The sequence below is a fragment of the Tachyglossus aculeatus genome, chromosome 11, assembly GCF_015852505.1.
Source record: "Tachyglossus aculeatus isolate mTacAcu1 chromosome 11, mTacAcu1.pri, whole genome shotgun sequence".
Lineage (NCBI taxonomy): Eukaryota > Metazoa > Chordata > Mammalia > Monotremata > Tachyglossidae > Tachyglossus > Tachyglossus aculeatus.
The window spans coordinates 60,760,484-60,774,552 of record NC_052076.1 but is presented as its reverse complement, the minus strand read 5'-3'; the positions used below and the strand labels follow the sequence as shown (position 1 = coordinate 60,774,552).

Below are 14,069 nucleotides of genomic sequence, written 5' to 3'. Positions count from 1 at the left end.
CAAAAAACACTTACCGGGCAACTCGACATTCAGACCATCCCAACTAATAATATCCCTGGGAAGATGATGGTAGAGAAATCCAGGCTGGAAAACTGGCATGGAAGGGTTCTGGAAGGAGGGAAACAGACTGGGTATGAGAAGCCTCTCTTCTGTGAGTATTTCTTACATTTCTCAAAAGAATCTGAGATTTGGAGAATCTAAACTTCTGCTTCTCCTTAATGCTGTAGTGTAGAAGCAGGAATTTCATAAAAGTGTTTTCCCAAGGACGTAACTACGGTACTATGTGAAGTTCCACTGATTGCCATTTGAAACAGAAAAACAAGATTTTAAAATTACTTTTCCCTCATACGATTTGCAGTTATTTTAAGGAAAAGATTTTTAAGTATAATGAGCTACATCATCAACAATACAGAGGCCTTATATTCATTGCTAATTCAGTGTTCCCAATCACAAAATAATATATAACAATTTTCAGTTCTAGATCTTTGAAGTCTGCCATTAATCCCCAAATGTCATTTTAGTCAGTAGTTACGAGCTCCTTGTCCACCAAATAGAGTAGTTAACTAGGAATAAAATTGACTTTGCTTCATTTTCTTGCTTACCCACTGGTGGTGAAGGGCTAATGAACTCAGTTAAAGAACCAAACGGGAAAAGATGCAGCAAATGACCGGAACAGTCCACAAACTGCACCACCAGCCCCTAAAATGAATGAGAGTGTGTCATTCAGACTAGGGTGCAAAGAGCATTTATCCCATTGAACATGAGCTCCTTGCTTCTGATCTGAAGAAAATGTGAAGGAAAATATCGGGCCTTTCCCCCAGAGTTTACCTAAGTCCTTAAGAGAATCAAGAGTAAACTATTTTGTTCAGGATCTTACAAGTATTGATTGCCAGTTTCTTTGTCAGGACTCACCCATCCTCACCGGTGTGACACACAAAAAATTTCATGCCCTTTTTTTGTCTTAATGCCTACATTATAAAATATTTCCAGAAATATGGTTTGTCACTGAGATGAACATCCTAACACGTAGCAACTGACCCATTGTTTGAGAGAAGTTTGTCTCAACAACGTGCAGATAAAATGATACCACAAGAGAAGTAATTTGCTGGTTACAAATGCCTCTTTACAACATAAAGACAAAGAAGCCTTTGCTATAATCTTTGAGCTCAGTGAAATCTTGTAATCAATCATATATATTGAGGTCTTACAGTGTGCAGGACACTACTAAGCACTTGGAGGAGTACAGTACAGCAATATAACAGACATTCCCTCCCCACATTAAGCTTATTAGCTTTTGACTATATATACAGATCAGTTGGATTTTTTTCTTTTCTTGCTACTGAAAAGATCTGAAACCAGGGCAAACAGAACATTAAGGCCGTGACACAATCAGTGACACAAAAATTCGAAGTCAGATGGAGGTTTACTTAGGCTGGAAGCACCAGACAGTCCTAATTAATCTTTCCTCAGTTGATAATAGGTTTATTCTACATCTATCTTCTAGGAGAATCCCAACAGTGCATGTTTTAATATTTTCATTTCCTTCTCCCTAGGAGTCAATGTCCTATTAAGACAGGCCCACTTACATAACATTTCAATGAATATTAAAAAACTGAGTCACCGAAAAGATGCATAGTATTGCTCATATAAACTATTCTTCTGCCTCCGGGCAGGAGTCTAGAGGGACTTAGGCTCAGTGCAGATTGAGCAACTGTCCATGCATGAGCCACAGGCCAGAATTTGGTTGAACAATGTTACAATGCCCAAGTATCACTAAATCATCTATAATATTTATTTCATACCTACTAAATTGAGGCACTTGAATTATCCAGGATGCTGGCATTTCAGAATAGGGTTAGTTTGAAACACTTCAAAGTGGGGCTAGATAGTTATTTTGTAATGCTTCCACCTTCCTAGCTCTGCTGCAGAAAGCAAAGTTTTACCATTACCGCAAAATCAACTAATTTCTGGGGAAGACTGTTTGTTTTTTTTCCTTTACTGAATTATCTCTAGACTCCCCTAAAAGGAGAATACAGTGTCTGTTGAGACCACCTAAACTTCTGTAGCAGCTATAAAGGGCACAATTCCAGAGGGACTAAGTGGGGATACAGGAAGAAGGGAATCAGTGGAAAAGCTCATTTGCCTCAATTATCTACTCTATGAGAGCAGGAACACTGGTATGACACTTTTGCCCGTCGTCGAATATTTAGCTGCCTCTAAATAAAAAAGTCCAAAGACCTGAAAGTCAGAATAAATGACTTTTACTGAACTTTTTTCATCTTAATAAATCTCTAGGAAATCATGGAACATTGGAAAATTGAAAGTCTGATAGGATCCACATATAGCTTGAGAAAGAGTACTCATATTTCAAAAGTTTTTACCAAATACAGCTCAAAATGACCTCTTACTAAAATTCCCTCCAGCTCAGGTAATGATGGACTTTGTGGCTTTCTATAAGATTTTCATCTATGTTTCTTCCTCAATTTGAAAATATGCCTCCCAAAAAGCAGTGCAGTAGGCCTAAGGAAAGACGTTTAACTTCACTAAACTAACTAGAATCTGCATGCTTTTTTTAAATAGTTAAAGCAATTACTATGTTTTAAACACCGTTCTAAGCACTGGGGTAGATACAAGTTAATCAGGTCAAATACAGTCCCGTCCTACTTCATCATCATCAATCGTATTTATTGAGCGCTTACTATGTGCAGAGCACTGTACTAAGCGCTTGGGAAGTACAAATTGGCAACATATAGAGACAGTCCCTACCCAACAGTGGGCTCACAGTCTTAAAGGGGCACAGTCCACTTGGGGCTCACCGTCAAGTATGAAGGAGAACAGGTATTGAATCCCCATTTTACAGATGAGGAAACTGGCACAGAGAAGCTCAGTGACTTGACTTGTCATTTCAACAGATATAAGGCTATGTTATATCCAAGAGTAGCCTTCCACCTAATAGGATGTAAGTCAAAGAAGTGCCTTCTGAGCACTTTCTTAATTACAGTGAATTGGCAAATATCAGTGATAATAAAGGATTTCACTTAGTAGTTTACCTTACATGAAGGATAAACTGGAAACAGTGTACCCTGATTAAAATAAAGGAGCCGGCTGAATCAAATTTACTCCGGAATCCCTTTCTTCAGATGGTCATGGCAGCATCCGGGTGAGGAAAACAGGATGAGGATGGAGCAAATGTCGCTGCATAGCTACCTAGGAGAGCAGAAAAGCAAATGTGGAAGACAAACATGTAACTCAAGCTGAAACCAGCCTCCTTGTGAAAGATGATCAGAGTGCTCTCCCAGTTCCAGCCTGTTTAACCCATGGGGTAGTGGCACAAACTGGGTGGGAGACTGGGAGATAGCAGTGACCGAGGGAAGCAGCATGGCCTAGTGATTAAAGCATGGGGCTGGGAGTCAGAGGAACTGGGATCTAATTCTCCCCCTGCCACTTGTCTGCTGTGTGACCTTGGGCAAAGTCACGACTTCTCTGTGCCTCAGTTCCCTCATCGGTAAAATGGGGATTAAGACTGTGAGCCCCATGTGGGACCTGGACTGTCCAACCTGATTGGCTTGTATCTACCCCAGTGCTTAGAACCGTGTCTTTCATATTGTAAGTGCTTAATAAATACCACAAAAGGGTAAAAAAAACCCCAAAAAACCTGGTAACAGGGTCTCCGTACATACCATGTAGAAACAATTGCCTTCCTATTGCATTCTCCGTGACCGTGTGTCCTGCAGGGCAGCTATAAAACAGAATTGAAGTACAGCAATTGCATTTCTTGATTAAAAAGGCATCTCTGTCCCAGGAATTAGGACATGATGCAGTATACAAAAGCTTACACAAGGCACTTTATTCCAAAGACCCAAAGCATGCATCTGCAAACTGTATTGCAAGTTGAGAATGCCTGCTAGCCAAGGTGAATTTCACTCTACACAAAAGGACAGGTGGTTCTTTCTGCCTCTTTCAAGGAAGAGCTGCCACCTTTCTGAGGTCAGTTCATTTCCCTGTAGCATTAACTTCAACTGTAAAAAGAAGCTAACCCCATTCAGAGTCGGGAGACGATCAGGAACAGAGTATGGCTAGCATTTGAAATAGGCGGTTAACTTTGGACATGCCATTAGTTTCACTTTCAATAATTCTTTGAGATTATTTTTGTTTTGTTTTTTTACCTAACAGATCTTTCAAGCACCAGCAGGGATTTTAAACCCCGTGTTCATTCCTGAGTTTTTGGCCAGAATTTCGTGCTAAATGCATCTGACTGTGAGCCCCCCTTTTAGACTGTGAGCCCACTGTTGGGTAGGGACTGTCTCTATATGTTGCCAACTTGTACTTCCCAAGTGCTTAGTACAGTGCTCTGCACATAGTAAGCGCTCAATAAATACGATTGATGATGATGATGATCTGACATATTAAGTCACAATGGATTTTCTGATTGAGTTTTTCTGTGACCATTTGAAACTGTTCATTCTCCTATCAAATGTAGGCTCTATTTTCTTTACATCAGATGGTCAAAATGTCTCTGCAAATAATACTAGGCTTGCTCTTCCTCCGGCGTGGCTCAGTGGAAAGAGCCCGGGCTTTGGAGTCAGAGGTCACGGGTTCAAATCCCAGCTCTGCCACATATCTGCTGTGTGACCTGGGGCAAGTCACTTAACTTCTCTGAGCCTCAGTTACCTCATCTGTAAAATGGGGATTAAGACTGTGAGCCCCACGTGGGACAACTTGATCACCTTGTATCCCCTCCCAGCGCTTAGAACAGTGCTTTGCACATAGTTAGCACTTAACAAATGCCATTATTATTATTATTAGTAGTAGTAGTATGTCTGATAGAGATGACGATTCTCACCATTAAACTGTATGATAGGGTGAGAACCCAGGGCCATGCAACCCTTGACGACCTTTAAATGGGTCAAGTTAGGTTTGCCCAAGTTACAGTTACCTGCATTCACATTTCATTCTTAGGGCCTCAAAAATAAACTCTTGGTGGCAGGAATTGTTTCTACAGGCCTCTGAGGAACAGCCTCCCTTTACTTGCTGGTAAACAGCATTTCAGTGCTTATTGAACCTGACAGATTTCCCATCTCCTGAGGCAAAAATTTAACAGAGGTTTGGTTTTGAAAATCACTCTGAAGGGCCCAGAATTACAATAGCAGAGACCTGAAATACCAGTCAAGTACCAGATAAACAGAAAGCATTGTATTTCAGATGGCCACACCAGCCCCAGAGTTGCTTTTTGATCAGACCACAAAGAAAATGTTCCACGTAACTTGTAAATGAGTGTCTGCCTATGTTTTGGAGCAACTGTTCATTGATTTACAGCTTTATGTTACTGGTTGAGTGTGCCCAATCCACGTGAAGCGGCATACCGGGCAATTATCCAGGTGGTTAGTTCCATGCAATCCACAAAGTGGGTATTTTTGCCTAAATTATTCGGTTGGGTTGTCTATGTGAAACAAATCAACCAGATAACGGCTGAATCTGCCACTTCCCCTGGGCTATGCAAGGTCCAGCCTCGCTCTCCTTAAATCTTTGTCACCTATAATTGTCCTCCAATTTATTTCCTGACTGAAATAACGCTCTGTTCTGGAAGACAGATGCAGAAATAAATCTGATCCCTAAAATGCCTCTTTGACCAATGCAAGCTTCGTTCTTACAACTTATTTATAGGTACAGGTAAATCAGAGTAGCAAAAACAGCCTGACCTTTAAAACTGTGGTTCAGATTAACGGGACGAGTTTTTCCAAGGACCAGACTGCTGGGGACGATAATCTTTAGAAAAAAAAGTCCGGCTGAGGCCTGGATTTCTCTTTTCCCACCTCCATCACAGAGGCGAAGGGTGACTACATTCTCCATTTGTTCTTTGGATCCTGTGGACCATTCCCCATCGTGAGTGCCAGAGGAGGGAAGTCTGATGACATGGTCTCCATTGCCCAGGTCATAGCAGACACTCGGGAACCCCAGCACCACCATATGTGGAAAGAAGAAAATCCATAGGTACGTTAAAATTCTGTTCAGGACTGTGCCTTGGTCTGCCTTTCTAACTTGCAAGGGGCAAAATTCTGAGTTCTTCTTCAGAAATTCAGTCAAAGAAGAGGCTATAATATGGGGCTCAAAAAAATTAACCAAAAGGTATCCTGAAGGAAAATTTCCGTTAAAAAAAAAGTTAGACACTCACCCACTGCTCCTAACCCCTAGCCACCTCCACCACAAAGGGCTCGTCCAGCTTCGTCAGTTCAAGTCCAGACGTCAAGCTTCCACCCGCTAATTAAGAGTAATACTAATTTTGGTATTTGTTAAGCGCTTACTATGTGCAAAGCACTGTTCTAAGCGCTGGGGAGGATACAAGGTGATCAGGTTGTCCCATGTGGGACTCACAACCTTCATCCCCATTTTACAGATGAGGTAACTGAGGCCCAGAGAAGTGAAGTGACTTGCCCAGAGTCACACAGCTGACAAGCGATGTAGCCGGGATTTGAACCCACGGTCTTTCCACTGAGCCACGCTGCTTCTCAATAGAATAAATATGTACAAATAAAATAGAGTAATAAATCCATACAAACATATATACATCTATACAAGTACTGTGGGGAGGGGAAGGAGGGAAGGCGGGGGAAGAGGGGGAGAGGAAGGAGGGGGCTCAGTCTGAGAAGAGGCTGTGTTAACCAAAAAACAAAAGAATTTGAGAAGCAAGAGGAAGATTATAGGTGACAAGCATTTAAGGAAGGGGAGGGTGGAAACAGTGACAGCGACTGTGCCAACCCCATAATCTTGTACTTACCCCAGTGCTTACAACAGTGTCTGGCACATAGTAAGCACTTAAATACCATCATTATTAGAGAAGGAACATTGCCTGGTGGAAACAGCACGAGTCTAGGAGACAGAGAAAATGGGCTCTAATCCCACTCTGACAGTTGCTTGCTGGGTGACCTTGGGCAAGTCACTCAACTTCTCTGTGCCTCGGTTTCCTCAACTGTAAAATGGGAACTTAATACCCGCTCTCCCTCTTAAGCTGTGAGCCTCATGTGGGACTAGAACTATGCCCCACCTGATTGACTTGTATCTGCCTGTATATATATTTGACTGTATATACGTTGGTACATATTTATTACTCTATTTATTTTACTTGTACCTATCTATTCTATTTATTTTATTTTGTTAGTATGTTTGGTTTTGTTCTGTCTCCCCCTTTTAGACTGTGAGCCCACTGTTGGGTAGGGACTGTCTCTATATGTTGCCAGTTTGTACTTCCCAAGCGCTTAGCACAGTGCTCTGCACATAGTAAGCGCTCAATAAATACGATTGCTGATGATGATGATGATGATCTGCCCTGTGGGTGCAACAGAGATGGAGCATCGGAGATTGACCGGGAGAAAGGAGGCTTGTTGAACTGTGATCTTTGCTCTGCAGGATAGAGACCACTGGGGTGCCAGTAAATTGGATTTGCTCTGGACTTCCTGGTATGTTGACTCACTCACTGGGTGGCAACTCCACTGGGGCAGAGGGGCTGTGGCTCTTGCAGCTTCTCTCCCGGGGACCCCAGTACGATATTGACAGAGGGCAGTGGTCATCATCATCAATCGTATTTATTGAGCGCTTACTGTGTGCAGAGCACTGGACTAAGCGCTTGGGAAGTCCAAGTTGGCAACATATAGAGACGGTCCCTACCCAACAGTGGGCTCACAGTCTAAAAGGGGGAGACAGAGAACGAAACCAAACAAACAAAATAAAATGAATAGAATAGATATGTACAAGTAAAATAGAGTAACAAATATGTACAAACATATATACAGGTGCTGTGGGGAAGGGAAGGAGGTAAGATGGAGGGGGATGGAGAGATGGTCGGCAACAAACCTAGCTGGAGGTACAGGTCTGTGCACACTGTAAACCTTCACTAAATACCACTGATGGGTTGAAATAGTACGGTAAAAATATATTCTTCACCTTTTTCATGCCTCGCTCCGTAATACCCTTGACAAACAGTGGCAGCTGAAGGAATCCCGTTCTCCAAACCATCTCCCACGGACCCCACGGAAGGAGGCTCCCATCCTTTCTCGCTTTCATCAGTAAATACCCAGCCTGGAGAGGTGTGGACAAGCTCCACAGGACATGCAACATAGACTTTAAAAGACAGAGAATCCACATTAAAGATATTGTGGGGTAATAATCCTGTAATAATATTACAGTGATCCCTCCAGACGGTAAGCTCACCGTGGGCAGGGAACTGTCTACCAACTCTGTTATACTGTAGTCGCCCAAGTACTTAGTACAGTGCTCTGCATACAGTAAGCACCTAATAAATGATTAATAATAATAGTATTTATTATTAAGTGCTTACTATGTGCAGAGCACTGTTCTAAGCACTGGGGGGATTACAAGGTGATCAGGTTGTCCCACAGGGAGCTAACAGTCTTAATCCTCATTTTACAGATGAGGGAACTGCGGCCCAGAGAAGTTAAGTGACTTGCCCAAAGTCACACAGCTGACAAGTGGCGGAGTCGGAATTTGAACCCATGACCTCTGACTCCAAAGCCCGTGCCCTTTCCACTGAGCCACGATTAACTGACTGATCCCAATCCCACTCTGCCAAGGTAAACCCACAAGATTTGAAGTATTAAATTCTTTTAAGGGAATGATTCTGTAGAAGTACTTAGGGTCTCAGCTTGTATCATGGTACCGTGGTCAACATTTATTGGCTAATACTAATCAGCAAAAGTTTAATATGAGGAGGACTGAAATTAATAGGAAATTCCTGTAAAGTTCAAACCCTTACTTTGCCCTAACTTTCTCCTATAAATGTTTTAAATTGAACAAGGTGATAAAATGGTCACTCACCCTGTGAAGAGGCCAATTGGCAGAAACAATGGCAGTGTTGACAGTGGCTATATGCCACTCATTAGATGAAGGAGTCAAGAAGCAAAGAGGCAGAACAAAAGAGAGACCCAGAAAAGAAGAAAACAACTCCCTTCAACTCCTTTTTTAAGTTCCCAGTTCTGGGCAGGCAGGAACTATAGGCGATTTTAAGATTAAAAACTTTGTTTAGTAATAGTACTCTGCAAAGTATAGTCCTTTGTTGATTAACCTGAAGTTACTGCTGATTCAGATAAAAATGCAAGACTATTTAACCAGACTATTTAAAAAAAAACACATAGTTATGCCCCAGGCTTCATGGAAAATCCTATATTTCTGTGTCCAAAAAATGGGGCACCTGCTACATGAACTCTGAACCAAAGTTGACACTGTTGGTGAAACTGCATTCTTTCCAAGCATCAGTAAGGGAGAATGACTTGCACGTGAAAGTCAGAAGTGCACGTATTCTGGCTCCTGATGGGATGGGTATCATTCATATGCCAATGTTAAGAGGGGAAAGGCAAGTCCCACCAACAGCGGGCCTTGTACTTCAATTTTTTTGTCGTAGTAGTGATGATTTGAACTGAGCCATTCACACGCTCTTGCCTAGTCCTCCTGGGTCCAGCTGCACACATTACGAGACGGCTGGAAGGGGGAAAAATCTCTCTGAGACCTCAACAAGCAGCAGAAAGCACTGTGATGACTAATAAGTGATACAAAAAAAAAAATCCAGAGTTAACTTTTGGCAGGCAAATTGCACAGGCCACCACTTAAATATATATGTATATATGTATATATGGTTGTACATATTTATTACTCTATTTATCTATTTTACTTGTACATATCTATCCTATTTATTTTATTTTGTTGGTATGTTTGGTTTTGTTCTCTGTCTCCCCCTTTTATAATAATAATAATAATAATAATGGCATTTGTTAAGCGCTTACTATGTGCAGAGCACTATTCTAAGCGCTGGGGGGGATACAAGGTGATCAGGTTGTCCCATGTGGGGCTCACAGTCTTAATCCCCTCTTTTACAGATGAGGTAACTGAGGCCCAGAGAAGTTAAGTGACTTGCCCAAGCTCACACAGCAGACATGTGGCAGAGCCGGGATTCAAACCCATGACCTCTGACTCCAAAGCCCGGGCTCTTTCCACTGAGCCATGCTGCTTCTCTCTTTTAGACTGTGAGCCCACTGTTGGGTAGGGACTGTCTCAATGTGTTGCCAATTTGTACTTCCCAAGCGCTTAGTACAGTGCTCTGCACATAGTAAGCGCTCAATAAATACGATTGATGATGATGATGATATTTGTGTATATGAAATGGATTCTTTCACGCCACCCAATTGTACACATTGGTTCACATTCAACTATTTTCAGACCACGATACATGTAAGAAAATAAATGTTAAAAGGCGCCTATTTGTCAGTTTACATGAGCTAGAAAAGGAGAAATGTGTCCAGCCCTATCCCCTCCAAAAAAAAAAAAAAAAAAACCCAAGCCCTAAAACATTTTATTTTGATTCTCCAAGGTGAGTATTCTGGCAATTTCTCACCGAGTACTATAAGTGGCCCAATTTAAAAGGTGCATTTCCTTTTGAGTCTCTGTTTTTTTTTCCACAAGAAATTATTTGAGGGTTTCAGACAGGCAGGACATGAAAAGTGAGCACACAAATCTGACAACTATGAGTCCGTCCCCAAACTGAGACTGGGATAAGGTCTTGATGTTTCAGCGCTTAGAACAGTGCTTTGCACTTAGTAAGCGCTTAATAAATACCATCATCATTATTATGTTTCATGCCTCACCAGTCTCTATTTTTTAAAGTCTCACCAAATCAGTTACTTCATCAGTGACAATTATTGAGCTGTTTCATATTAAGGATAATCCTCAAGAACCACATTAAAATAAACTGTATTTTTAAAATGTCCCTGGCCTCAGGGAAGAAGAGGCCCAATGAGATTAGTGAAATTTGGATTTGAAGCCAGACAATACAAAGTGAATGCTTAATCCACCAAGACAGTGTTCTTCAAACTAACTGAATAACTATTTGAAAAAGGCAGATTCAAATGTAAAAAAGAAATCTTGCTCCACCCTCCCCTCCGCCCCATTGTAAGACCCAATACACTGTGATCATTTACTGTGCAAGAAGGCCCTAACAGCTTGGTAATTAGAAAAAAAAACTCCCACAGTATGTACTGTAAATCATTTTCAATATCATAGTACAGTGCTCTGCACACAGTAAGCGCTCAATAAATATGACTGACTGAATTAGCCAACAGATAAACTTTCTGAACATTCACATGAAAATCCATCTAAATTTACCTAACTCCTATCACAAAATCAAATGGAAAATATATTAACTTAATGAAAAATTCCTCTAGTCGCATCCTGTTCTAAACAGGTTCTGAATTGAAATATGGAATAAAAGATTGTCTAATACTGAGAAACAAATCATTCTCAAATACAAGTTTTAAAAATTCAAATTAATATGTTTCTTGATTACTTTCTGAAAATGGAGTTTCAAAGGAAAGGATGAGATAATGAATTACTCAGTCCCCAAAATCACAGCAAACCATTACTCCCTTTTCAATAAAAGTGATGCAAAGTTATTAAAAAATAAAACATGTATAGCTAAAGAATGGGAGTTATCAATAAAGTGTAAATAACTCAACTAAAATAACAGTATAACAACCACGTCATCCTGATGTTCTCTGTGAATATTAATTTTTCCAAATGGCATTGTTCAATTATAAATCACAGCCACATTGATTCTATCTTAAGAAATCTGTACCTCATTAGTGTAAAGTAACAAATTCAATACTATGGTGTATTATGCATTCTGCTTGTCTGTATGTCTATTATGTCCTAGAGAGATACTCCGAAAGCACGTTTCCATTTCAGAAGAGATCAGGCTGCTCATCATTATTATTATTTTTTAATGGTATTTGTTAAGCCCTTACCAGGAGCCAGGCATTGTACTAAGTGCTGGGGTAGATACAAGTTAATCAGGTTGGACGCAGTCCATGTCCCACGTGGGGCCCACAGTCATAATCCCCATTTTACTGAGGCCCAGAAAAATGACCCCTTTCCCCCGCCCCAAAACTGTAAGCCCGCTGTGGGCAGGGATTGTCTCTCTTTTTTGCTGTATTGTACTCTCCAAAGCACTCTGCACACAGTAAGCCCTCAATAAATACGACTGAATGAAGTGACTTGCCCAAGGTCACCCAACAGACAAGTGTCGGCGTCAGGATTAGAACCCAGGTCCTTCTGACTCCCAGGACCATGCTCCAGTGTCTAAGGTCAGAGAAATATGTATTTGATAGTTAATGGGGAGTTCGAATCCCGACTCCGCCACTTGTCTGCTGTGTGACTTTGGGCAAGTCACAACTTCTCTGGGCCTCAGTTACCTCATCGGAAAAATGGGGATTAAGACTGTGAATCCCATGTGGGACAACCTGATTACCTTGTATCCCCCTCAGTGCGTAGAACAGTGCTTGGCACATAGTAAGCACTTAAATGCCATTATTATTATTATTATTATTATTATTGACTTGAATTCATTCAGTTGTATTTATTGAGCACCTGTATGCGGAGAACTGTATTAAGGTCAGAGAAATATGTATTTGATAGTTAATGGGGAGTTCTAATCCCGACTCCGCCACTTGTCTGCTGTGTGACTTTGGGCAAGTCACAACTTCTCTGGGCCTCAGTTACCTCATTGGAAAAATGGGGATTAAGACTGTGAATCCCATGTGGGACAACCTGATTACCTTGTATCCCCCTCAGTGCGTACAACAGTGCTTGGCACATAGTAAGCACTTAAATGCCATTATTATTATTATTATTATTATTATTATTGACTTGAATTCATTCAGTCGTATTTATTGAGCACTTGTATGCGGAGAACTGTATTAAGCGCTTTGGACAGTATAATATAACAATAAACAGACACATTCCCTGCCCACAACAGACCTTACAGTTTAGAGGGGGAGATGGACATTAAATAAATACAGTACAAATACGTACATACGCGTTGTGGGGCTAAGGAGGGGGAATGAATAAAGGGAGCAAGTCAGGGTGATGCAGAAGGGAGTGGGAGAAGAGGAAAGGGAGGCTTAATTGGGGAAGGCCTCTTGGAGAAGATGTGCCTTCAATAAGCCTTTGAAGGGGTGGAGAGTTTGTCGGATTTGAGGAGGGAGGGCGTTCCAGGCCAGAGGGAGGACGTGGGCGAGAGGTCAACGCCAAGATAGATGAAATCGCGGTACAATGAGAAGGTTAGCATCAGAGGAGCCAAGTGTACTGGCTGGCTTGTAATAAGAGATTAGCTCCATGAGGTAGGAGGGGGCAAGGTGATTGAGGTCTTTAAAGCCAATGGCGAGGAGCTTTTGTTTGATGCGGAGGAGAGTGGGTAACCACTGGAGTCTCTTGAGGAGTGGGGTACCAGGTCCTGAACGTTTTTGTCGAAATATGGTCCGGGCAGCAGAGTGAAGTATGGACTGGAGTGGGGAGAGAAAAGAGGCTGGGAGGTCAGCAAGGAAGCTGATACAGTAATCAAGCAGGATAGAATAAGTGATTGTATTAATGTGGTAGCAGTAGGTTCATGTCTACCGACTCTATTGTACCCAGGCACACAATATAGGCCCTGAATATAGTGAGGGCTCAGTAAATACCACTGATTGATTAAAGTGACTTTGGCCAAGTCACTTCACTTCTCTGGGCCTCAGTTCCCTCATCTGTAAAACGGGGATTAAGACTGTGAGCCCTCTGTGGGGCAACCTGATCACCTTGTAACCTCCCCAGCGCTTAGAACAGTGCTTTGCACATAGTAAGTGCTTAATAAATGCCATTATTATTATTATTATTATTATTATTATTTCAAGGCTTAGCCTTTTAAATCTTTCAATGCTTTTTTGGTCTTCCAAAGACTTCTTGGATTTCACTTGGTGTGATAGAAGCCTTGCAGTATTGCAGTTGTTTTGGCAACCATCCCCCTCCTAACCCCTTCTTTTCTACAGAGATGATTGCTGACAATACAATTTTGGACAACATGGGGGTACAGATTCCACCTCCCAGCTGTGGAGGAAAGGAATGCATTTTGCACTTATCCACAAAGTTCACAAAAGCCAGAGAAGTTAAACTCCACAACAGCTAACGTCATGCTTTCATTCTTCCTTCCAGAAACCAATAGAGGAATAACAAGGAAAAAACCCTGATCTATCAGGTGC

General features: G+C 41.6%; 1 long non-coding RNA gene across 1 annotated transcript; it reads right to left on the bottom strand.

Annotated features, from left to right (window-relative positions):
- Positions 1-19: 19 nt before the first annotated feature.
- On the bottom strand, positions 20-5,958 carry LOC119935097. The gene is made up of 4 exons (XR_005453077.1): positions 5,700-5,958; positions 3,681-3,739; positions 3,051-3,207; positions 20-108 (listed from the first exon to the last, which is right to left on the bottom strand). It is a non-coding gene; the product is annotated as an uncharacterized LOC119935097 (long non-coding RNA).
- Positions 5,959-14,069: the final 8,111 nt, after the last annotated feature.